Source organism: Heliangelus exortis, chromosome 26, assembly GCF_036169615.1.
Source record: "Heliangelus exortis chromosome 26, bHelExo1.hap1, whole genome shotgun sequence".
NCBI lineage: Eukaryota > Metazoa > Chordata > Aves > Apodiformes > Trochilidae > Heliangelus > Heliangelus exortis.
Genome location: NC_092447.1, coordinates 5842847 through 5853833, shown reverse-complemented (window position 1 = coordinate 5853833; position 10987 = coordinate 5842847).

Here is a 10987-nt window from a genome sequence, read left to right as displayed (position 1 = left end):
TAAATCCAGCACTGGGGTGGGCTTTGGGCTGGTGATGCTGAAGAAGGGGCTGCTTGGTGCCTCCAGGAGAGCTGGGCGTGGCATTGCAGCTCCTAAGTGCTCCCAAGAAATCCCATTGGGAGCCACCTCCTCCCTGAGCCAGCTCACAAGGGTCTTACCAAGCCTAAAATAGCAAAGGGGAAAGGTTGCAAAGCTCTCCCCACCTCATTGCTGGTGTCTCATCAATGCTGAAAGGCTTTCTTCCTCCAGCTCATCTTCAAGGCACTATGAAATTCCTCCTCAGAAAGCCCCCAGAGATGGTTCTATCTATCGACTGCCCTTTAAATAGAATTAAAATTGACCTGAGACAGCTCTGCCAGCTGATTGAATTACCCAGTCCAGCCCTGCCCTCAGGCTGGCCTCCCAGCAAGAAATGAAGCAGAAATGAGGTGGTGGCCAGGATGACATTAGGATGGGAACCTCTCAAGATGGACTTGGGTGGCTATGTAAGAAGAAAAAAGAAATTAACCCCTGCAGTGTGGGTTGAGATCCAAGAAGAAGGTGTGAGGTGCAGGCTGGCCAGGTGATGACTTGCAGAGCTTGTTCAGCCTCCTCTTCTACCTCCCCAGCATCATCTGCTGAAATAATTAAGGAGGCACCAAGAGCAAAAACTTCCAGAGCTAATCTGTGGTTTTGACAAACTTGTCCTGGGGCTCAGCCTGGTTGTAGGGGATGGGAAAAGCATGGGATTGCTTAGTGAAGCTTTTCAGCTGTTGATTGGCACATATCCATCCTGTGCCTGTGCAGCCAGCCTGTCTCCTGGCCATCTAATGGGCACCAGTGGGAGCCCAGCCCACAGCCCATGAATCATCAAACCTGGAAACTCTTCAGTGTTTCAGGCATCAGTGGCATTTTAAAAGACCTTCATGATAAGTGGAATTAACAGGCTACATCCCTCTGGAACCTGTTAGTTATTTTGTTCAGACCCCCACAGAGAAAAGAAAAGAAAAAAAAATACTATGCAACCATTTTGTTTGGAAAAAGAAAAAAACCTGTCTTTAGGGCATTTGTACAACTCAAGGCCGTGTGATGCTGGGGGATAACAGGAGGTGCTTTATCAAATTTTCTTGCTGGCTGAAGCTGAAGATATATAGGTTGCTTGGCAGGGTAAAAATGAATCACTGTAAGCAGGGGACAGGCTCTCCTTGCTGGGTAGCTGGTCCTTGCTCATTCAGATATTTGGGGCTGGCTGCCCACTGGGATACATGTTAGACACCACCCTTTGGTGACCCAGATGGAATAGTTCCTTATTCTCTTTCATTTATTTATTTTTTTAATATATAAAATCCACTCTTGCAGGTGATGTTATCTCCTTGGTCTTGAAACAGGAGAAAATGATGGTGTGGCTTGAGCTCACATCCCTGATTTATACCTGTGTGCCAACCCAGCACACCCCAAGCCTGGCCACTGCTATTATTAGCTGACAGATTTTAAAGGAAAACTCTATAAATCTCCCTCTGTGCCATAAATACATTTCTGCCTTGGGAGACCACGGAGAAGCTCATTATACCACATCCTGAGAGCCAGGCATGTGGCAGCAGCAGTGACAAGCCAGGCATCCTCCTGTCACCTCCCCAGCCAGCCTGGACTTCCAGGGAGTTGGATGTTTGCTCAGGGCAGAGGAAGGGAAAATGCTCTTTTTTTGTTTTGTTTTTTGGCAAGGCAGGAGCTCAAGAAACAAGATTCCTGGGTTTTCTTCCACCCTGGCAGGCTCCAGAAGGGAAATAAAAACTAGAAATGAGAAGGACAAAGTATGGGAGGCTGGGTTGGGTGGTTGGTGGGGACTTTTGCTGCTGGTCTGTTTGCTCCCAGGGCTCTTCTGCGTGTGAACACACACACAGAAAAACCCAAAACCCAAAAAACCCCCAAAAACTAGAAAATAAAGGGTGGTTTGTCCCTGTACGGGTGTCCAGTGCCACATCTGATGCTGCTCCATGGACCTGGGCCCTCATCCCTGATGAATTCCCTTGATCCCTGGTGCAATCACCTCTTCCCTTTCCCTCTTGGGTGAAAAGAACTGGATGAAAAGCAGTTCTTCAGCTCCAGAATTCCAGCCTGATGTGGGGCTTTCCATTCAAACCCATCCCAAACCTCCAGGAAGTTTTCTAGAGGACTTTTTCCCTATCAAAGGGAAAAAACCTTCCTTTCCCCTGTGGGCACCTGGTGCAGCATCTCTATCAAGCATCTCTGCACCTGTAATCAAGGCTCTGGTTGTAAGAGCCCCTCACTGACACAAGCTCTGATCCAAAAGGAGTAGAAGCTGAATTAAATTCCTTCAGCTGGAGCCTGTCCGTTTTTTTCTGGATCACAGGAACAAAAAAACAACAAAAAAAAAAGAAAGACAAAACAAAATCCTTCCGGAAGCAAAAAAATGTGGTTGGAGAGCCCTGAAATGCTGTGTGCGTTTGGGAGAAACTGCAGAAAGCAGCTACAAATTCCCAGTGGGTATCTTTGATGTGTAGGAGGGTATTTTGGGGGAGGAAAAAACACAACCCAGGGCAAAGGGATGGGAGCTGGAGGGCAGGGAGGCAGTGCTGAGCCTGCAGAGATCTGCTGAGCAGCATCAGTCCCCCAGAGCCTGGCTTTAGGCAGGGGGTTTTAATAGAGTTTGAAGGCAAAAGGCTCAGCTGGGTGCCTGCTTGGATTCGCAAGAAGGTCCAAGTGCTGCAAGTCCTTGAAATCCTGCAAAGTGGGTGAGGGATGAAGCCAAGCGAAGAGAGCAGCCTGGACCTGGTTCGGTTCAGAAACAAAACAGCTTTGCTCCCAAATACCCTGGAGCTTCTACCTCTGAAATGTCTGAAAAGATAGGTTTCAGCCTGCAAACTGTTGCAGTTCATCCTCTGAAGCTTGCCTCTCTATCAGCTCCATCTCCCAACCCTGCTGCCAGGAGAGGAGCCTTCCTTCTCCAAACAGATTTATTAAGATGCATCTCGTAGTGATGCCCTTTCCTCCTCCTCCCATGCTGCTCCCCTGATCTTTTCTGTCAGTTGCAAACTTTATCAGGGCTGATGGGATGTTGTCTTCCAGGTCAGTGATAAAAACATCACCAAACACAGCAATCCAGCCCCAGCAGGCAGTGGGGAACAGAAGACCCTGTTGATTCCAGCTTCTTGGAGGTTTTGAGTCCATCTGATTTTTGCCAGGGTGATTTCTCCCAGGTTCTGAAGATGGCACAGAGGAGCCCCTGTACCTCATGCTGACAGCATCACCTTATTTATATCCTCATCCAAAAAAAAAAAAAAAAAAAATCAACTTAATAGAGGAAGATTTCTGTCCCATAAATCCCTGCTGTTTGGCTTCCCTTATGTTATTCCTTTTCATTCCTTATTTACCAAGTCCCACCCCATTATTTTGACCACAAATCAGTGTCAGGCCTACAGGGCTGTAATTACTCAGGTGGTGTCCTTGATCCTTCTCACTCCTCACCACCACTTTTGGGTTCTTTCAGCTGCCCCCAAGTGCCCAAGGGTTTCTTGGAGATGGGTATCACAGCCTGACCTATATCTGACCAGGACTGGGTTATTATGCATCCCATATGGAGATGGCATTATTCATCAAAATTCAAAGAGCTTTCAACTCTGCCCTGCTGTGGTTTGAGCTGAGTTCTTACAAGCAGTGGAGAAAAAGAGGCAGAAAAAAGCTAAAAACCCAAAAATATGCTCCTCACCTGCAGAAACATCCTAAAACTTGTCTGTGCTCTTAAATCCTGAGGGGTTAGGGAGAAAGTGGTGGATGTGTGTATGGATGTTCATTGGGATTTTCTTCTTTTTTCTCCTCTGGAAATTCAGCTTCCCCCCACTTGGTTACTCGGGAAACTGAGGCAAAGAGGGAGAGCCCAGGTGGGTGCAGCAGAGATGGGAGCACCTATGGGCTCTGCTGCACCTTCCTGGGGTGAGCACCTGGGGTTTTGTCTTCCTAAACCTGACAAAAATGACTGCAGGACTCAGGAGGTCAACATCTCCCTTGGGAATCTGCTGATTCCCAAGACCAACATCATCAGCTGAAACCATCACCTGGCTCCTCACCCATCCTTGGCAGGTCTAGGGAAGGCAGGGTTGAGACTGGCCAAGCAGAAAAAAGGCTCCGTGGTGTCAGCATCCTTCAGGATAAGGCTCTTCCCAAATCCCCCACCTTGCTGGGGGAGTTTCTTGCCTGGCAGCCTCCTGCTGGGTCCTTCTCTCTCTGGCTCTGGGGCTCCTCCAGGATATGACAAGCCAGGAACACATTGCAGAAGGAGCTGAGAATTATCTATCACCAACATCCACTTAATCCATCCTGAGGAGAGGAGGAAAAGCTCTCCAGGCCTTCAGGAGCTGGGAACAAGCTGGTGTTTCTTATGCTGAGCCTCTGTTCCCACTTGTCAGTTTGATTTCTCAATGCTTCACAATCTCTGGTGTTCAGAGGGAGGATACAGCATCACGTCCATCACCCCTTATCACTGGGTCCCTCTGTTTTCCTTTCTTCTCTCTCAGCCTCTTTACAATCTTGAACCAATAAAAAAAAAAAAAAGAAAAAAAAAGGAAAAAAAAATAAAATAAAAAGGAAAAGAAGAAGCAGCAGCCACAGCTTTTCAATTCCTGCAGCCTGGATTACATCCCAGCCTCTTGCTATGATCCTTCAAGTTCCTGTTCAACATGCCCTGCATCTCCTGATAACATGAAATCTGCATCCTGGTGGTGTTCAGTGCAGCTCCTGGGGACACACGGGGCTGGTGCATGGGGAGGGAGCCACATCACAGAGGGATGGGGAGGCACCAGCACCAGCCTGGGGCTCCTCTGCCCAGCTGAGGGGGGACTAAAGGGAGCAGCATCACCACAGGACACCTGCCCATGGGGTGGAGTTAGCCAAAAAATGAGGAATTTGTAAGGCAAATGAAGCCCCAAGGCTGCTCAGGTCAATATTTCCAGGGATAAATTTTCCTCTCCTGTTACTCAGGGTTGTTGGTGCAATGAGATAAAACTCCAAAAACGAGCAGGAACTTAATGAAGAGAAGGAGAGTCAGATTTTGGGCTCATTACAGGCAGCACTGATGTCCAATTAAGAGAAATCCTCTGGGTATCCCCTGCAGGGATTTCAGAGCAGCAGATGGAGGCTTCAAGTCATCTCGGGCTCCAAAGGGGGAGGGCAGTGGGGCTTTAACTCCTTCAGGGCTCTGGCTGCTTCATGAGGACAAGGTCTGACCTGAAACCAGCTTCAGGACTGGTGGCCAGTGGGTCTGGTGGCCAGTGGGTCTGGTGGCCATTGGGGCTATTGGTTATTGGGTCTTGTGGCCATTGAGTCTGGTGGCTATTGGGTCACATGGCCATTGGGTTTAGTAGCCATTGGGTCAGGTGGCCATCAGGGCTGGTGGCCATTGGATCTGTTGGCCATTGGATCTGTTGGCCATTGGTTCTGTTGGCCATTGGGTCTGGTGGCCTTTGGGTCTGGTGGCCATCAGGGCTGGTGGCCATCAGGGCTGGTGGCCATTGGGTCTGGTGCCCATTGGGTCTGTGGCCATTGGATCTGGTGGCCATCAGGGTTGTTGGTTATTGGGTCTGGTGGCCATTGGGCCTGGTGGCCATCAGCATTGGTGGCTCTTGGGTTGGGTGGCCATTGGGTCTGTGGCCATTGGGTCTGGTGGCCATCAGGGCTGGTGGTTACTGGGTCTGGTGGCCATGGGAGTTGTTGGCCACCAAGGCTCTTGGCTGTGGGTCCTGTTGGCTGCTGCCCATGGGCATCTTTCCCCTCAGCTGCTCCACTGCAGGACCAGTGGGCCTGGAGCTGAAGCCCATCAGGGGAGAGCCTGGATGAGCCTCATCAGTGGTGGAAAGAGAAGCTGAGCTTCCTCTTTATCATTTCCTGAAACCCCCTGGAGATGTGGGGGAACTGAGGTGCCTGGAGGCTGAACTGAGCATTCTCAAGACTTACAGCTTGTTCTGGTCACAACCCTGCTCTCTTGTGCTGATATTATCTTTACCACCAGTAATTACATTTACATTTACTTTCTTTCTGTGTGTCTACACTGTGTTCATTACAATCTTTCAGTTTTTAATATTTTCCCCTCTCTTGTCACCCCTCCCTCTGCTTCACCTTTTTATTTTTGTGTGTGTCTGTCATTTTTCATCTGTCCTTTTTCTTTTTCTCCACCTCTATTTCCCATATTTCCAGCCCATCCCTCTGACCTGGACAAGGACCCTGAAGACCAGGCCTTGTCCCAACCCCTGGAAAATTCAGCTGGGAGTGAGACATCTCCTCTCCATCCCATTTTCTTCCCTCCCTTTTGCCCCAGTCGATTTTTCTGCACCATTGAGCTCCTGCCACAAAGCTTCTCTGGTGCCTTTTCTGCTCCAGAATGAGAAATAAAAATGTGGTGCTCTTGTTGCTGCTCATCCATCTGCCTTGCCTAGGTGAATAATGCAAGGCAACATGTATGTATTTATACAGCAAATGGGAAAATACATTTCTTAAGATGAACGAGGTTGTTTTCAGCCTTGATGCACCCAATAAAATAACCCAGTATCAAGAGGGAGGTTTATTTTGAAGTCTGGACGTGTCATAATATCAGCTCCCAGCCAGGACTTCAAGTGACATAAATCAGGGAGAAGAAGAGAAGGGGAAAAGCTGGGAGAGGAACGAGAGCAGGGGGATGTGGGCACATAAAATCACTGCTCCTGGGGAAGGAGGTGAGGGATGCTCAGACATGAAGATGCTCCACAGGACCTGCTGGGCTTTGACAGGAGATTTTGTGGCTCCTCTTTCTTTTGCCTCCTGGATTTTTCTCTCTGGGTTTGGCTCCGGAGGAAATTCTCACTGAAAATATTTGGGAAAAAGCAACCTTAGTGCTGCCTTGGGGCGTTGGGGGGGGTCACACCAACCATGAGCTTGTTTGTCCTCAAGCCCTCCCTAAGGGGACCTGATTAGCTTGAACCCACCCTTAAATCCCACCAATTTCCTCCCTTCCACCACCCAAAGCCTTGGTGCCAGCCACAAACTGCTGCAAATGAGCAAAGACCTTGCAATAGGATTAACAAGCAAGGAGTAAGTTGATTTTGGGTGGGAAAACAGAGTCTTTTCTCTATGGAAACCCTTGGATTTATGATCCCTTCCCTCCCCAGCAAACAGAGCTGCCAAGTTTTTGTGTGTTGGTGCTGAGATTTCTGCTTTCCCACTGCAACTCTGGAGGGGGGGGGGGGTTGGCACAGCACTTGCTTTTCCCAGCTGAAAACTCTCAGTTTCTTGCCAAAGTGGGGGAGATGTAGGAAGGATTAAAAAAAAAAAAGTGTGTAGAAAGCCGTAGGCTTGATGTCACAGCTTTGCCTGGCACGAAGGGGAAAAAAAAAAATCAAATAATCCCATGTTGCCTTCCTGCAGCCTGGAGAGAGGTTTCCTTACTTGCTGTGAACCTCTGGAATGGGAAGTGTGTTGTGATCTTACTCAGGGTCCCTGCTGGGATTTATCTGTGTGGTGTCATCCAGATAAGGAGCAAAAGTGGAGCCCAAACACAGCTGGGCTGCAGGGATGCAGGGATGCAGCTCCACTGCTCATGGTCCAGCCCCACCTCCAGGTCCAACCTCTTGTTTATTTTTCCTTTGGTAGCTGTAGAAAGAAATATTGCTGCTAAAAACCCCTGGCTCTGGTTGAACTTCTGCAGCTTCTCCCAGGTATTTTTTTTTTTTTTTTTTGTATTCTGGGGGAATTGAAGAATTTAAATTCCTTTCTAATGTTTTGGAGACACAGCCCTTGGTGGCATAGTAGCTGCTCCCCATCTCATTTTCCTCCTCCAAAACTTGATTTTTGGAGGTGATATTGCTCTAGCCAAGCAGGAGGGACCTTTCCAGACCCCTGGGGCTGGAGAAACCTCTTTAGGAGAAGCAGTCAAGTCAGGGTCACCCAGCACATTTTCCTGCCCCACATCAGCCTTGTCCTTTCCACCAGGGTTGTGTTTGCTTCTTGCAGGAGATGTCTCACTCACCAGGAACCCTTGATTCCCAATAATTTTCAGGCATTGCTGCCCTCATGATTTATCCCCCTTCGGTTTAGATCTCATTTTTCCCAATTTTACCTTTGTCTCCTGGAAACCTCGTCTATTTTTGTGCAATTTCTTCTCTCCTCTCTGGCTCCCTCTCTCCCCATAGCCCAGATTTGTCTTCTTTTCATATTTATTTCACTATTTGTCTTTTTCTCCCCATGCAGGTTGTGTTCTCAGGATTTATCTCTTCTGTTTCCATGAGCTGTCTTAAATCCAGTGACTTTGTTTTTTGTTCTCCAACCTTTTCCTTGGGTAATATTTACCATTTGCTGAGGGATGGGGGAAGGGGAGCAAAAGCCAGGGGAGAAAGGTTTTCCCCTTGCCTCAGTTTCCCTTTTCATTGGGAAAAATCAGAGTCTTAATTTCATTTCACAGGGAACCAGATTTTTTTTTTCCAGCAGAGAACTAATTCAACAGTGACAGAAAGAGAAGCTTTTCTTGAAAAAAAAAAAATCCCACCTTAATTTTTCATCAAAAAGTGGATAAATCTGGGCTGGGTCAGAGGCATCTCCTTTATCCCTCTTCTTGGCATTTATGGCAAGCTGGAAATTGCAACCCCCCATACACACTTTGTACCTAACAAAAACCCATTCCAACTCCCCCTTATTGCCTCCCAAACCCCAAGGTTTTATTTATTTTTTTTTCCAAGTCTTCTCTTTTATTTTTATCCTCATGCAAAGGCTTAATTTAAATGAATTAATTTTAGCTTTGTGCTTTATTAAATGAAAACTCAGCTTCTCTCCACAAAGACTGAGATTGTGGGTGACCAATTGCATTAATTCTTCCCTGTTTTCCCCTTCAGGAAAGAAAGAAATCTCTTCCTGGAAGACTCGTGTATTTATTTGGGATTTCTCCTGCCATTTCTCCTTCCACTGCCCTGCTGACAACCAGAAAACCCCAGCAAAGGCTCCATTTTGGATTCACCCCAGGAACAGCTTCCAGGGATGTGAAGATTTAAACTTCTAAATGAACTCAAACCAACCAAAGCACCTTCCAGCAAGCTGCATCCTGGGGCTCAGGTGGTGACTGGAGGCAAGGGAAAGAGGGAGGTTAGGAGAGCTTTGGATTTTGGCACGGAGCTGGAGTAGGGCTAAAGGAAATCTGGAGAAAAAAAAAAAAAAAGGATTTCTCCAGGTCTGGGGAATTTATTGAGCATCATGAGATGAGAGGGAGGGATTTCTTCCCAAGCCTGAAATGCAGGTGGAGCTTGGAGAATGGATCAGTGGCATTCCAGGCTCCAAGGATGATTTTTGCCTTATCTGTGATATTTTCCTAGTGATCTGCAAGGGGTTCCCAGGAGCTCCAGCCATGGAGCTGCTGTTCTGCTCCTTGGGCACATCCCACCATCAAGCCAGGATGCTCCTGCTGTGGGCACTGCCTGTCCCTGGGGGCTGCTGAGCAGTCAGGAGCTTTTATCCCTCCCATCCTCCCTCTGAGCAGCTCCTTGTCCAGCAGCAATTCAGTTATGGCCCCTGAGAGCAGTTTTCCTCTGACACAACACACACAGAGCTGTTTGACCACTGGAGGAGCCAGGGAACCCTTGGGATGCTCGTCTGGTACAAACCTCCACGGGGCTTTTGGCTCAGCAAGCCCAGCCTGTGCTTTTTTTGTTTTTTGTTTTTTTTTTTGGTCACCAATTAAAAGGGTTCAGCCCCTTCCAAAGCTCCAGGTACCTCCAGATCCCCTCACTTCCCATCATTTATTTCTTTTCTCCTCTAGCAGAGCAGCTTTGCTCCTCCAAACCACCAGGGTGGAGGGGAACATCCTGGCCTCCCTCCCTCCTTCCCTCCCTGTCTTCTTCAGGAGCAAACCCTTCCCAGAGCTGGGATTTCTTGGGCAATGAGCATATGCCCTCCTTTCAGTCACATAGGATCTGTGAGATGTTTTTCCAGGTCTAATTGTCCCATATGTTTGTTGGGAAGCAGGAGTGAGGGGCCAGAGCAGATGGCAGAGTCTGGCTGCCAGTCGTGCTTCCAAAATCCTGCATTTCCCCAGGAAGAAAGGATGGGATCAAAGCAAGAATATGGCAGAGGATGAAGACCCCACAGGTCATTTCTTGGAGGCTGGGAAACCTTTTAATAACCCCTCACCTATGACAGGAAATTAAAAAAAAAAAACAAACACTCCCCACCCCCCCAAATTAGTACTTAAAAGTCTTCCCAGCCAACCCCAAGCTGGGGCCATGATTTCCAGCACAAATCCTGGATGCAAAGCCCACATCCCATCCCAACCATCTCCATGGAAGCAGGAGGTTCAGCACAGGGATCTGTCATTGGACTGGGGAGGAGGGAAGTGGGGAAAACCCACTCCTGAAGGACAGGGCTGCATCCTTGCTGCCTTCTGGAGCTAAATTTAAATTCCTGTGTTGCCTGGATTTCCTGCAGGCATCGTGCTGGTGTGATGCTGCTATAAATATGGCTGAGAAGACACTTCTATTAAAAGTTACCCATTTCAGAGGCTTGGAAGCAGAAGTGGGCAAATTAAAAAAAAAAGAAAAAAAAAAAAGAAAAGAAGAAAAAAAAGGAAAAAATAAAAATAAAGAGAAGAAAGAGGATCTCAGGAGTCTGCAAAGATTAAGTTACTCCTGCTTGGGAGATGATCCTCAGGGGTGGCTTGGGAAAAATGAGGAGGAGCCTGGAGAAGGCACTTGCATGAACCCAGTAGTGAGGTGGAGCTGCCACGTTTTTGGAAGTTAATTAGCACTGGGCAGATCATTAGCTCCAGTGGCCCTTTTAATTAGAGCTGCAGGGTTCTCCTTTGCTCCAGTCTGGCACTGGAATGTCCTCAACAACCTCCTGGCTTGCCTTTCCTCCTGGGCAAAGCTTTGTTAGCATCCTTATTTCTGCTTCCCTGAATGGTTTAGGGTGCAGGGACCCCTCGCTTGGGCTGGGGACTAAAAGCAGCTCCAGAGGCCAAATTCAAAGCAGCAAATTGCTTTTA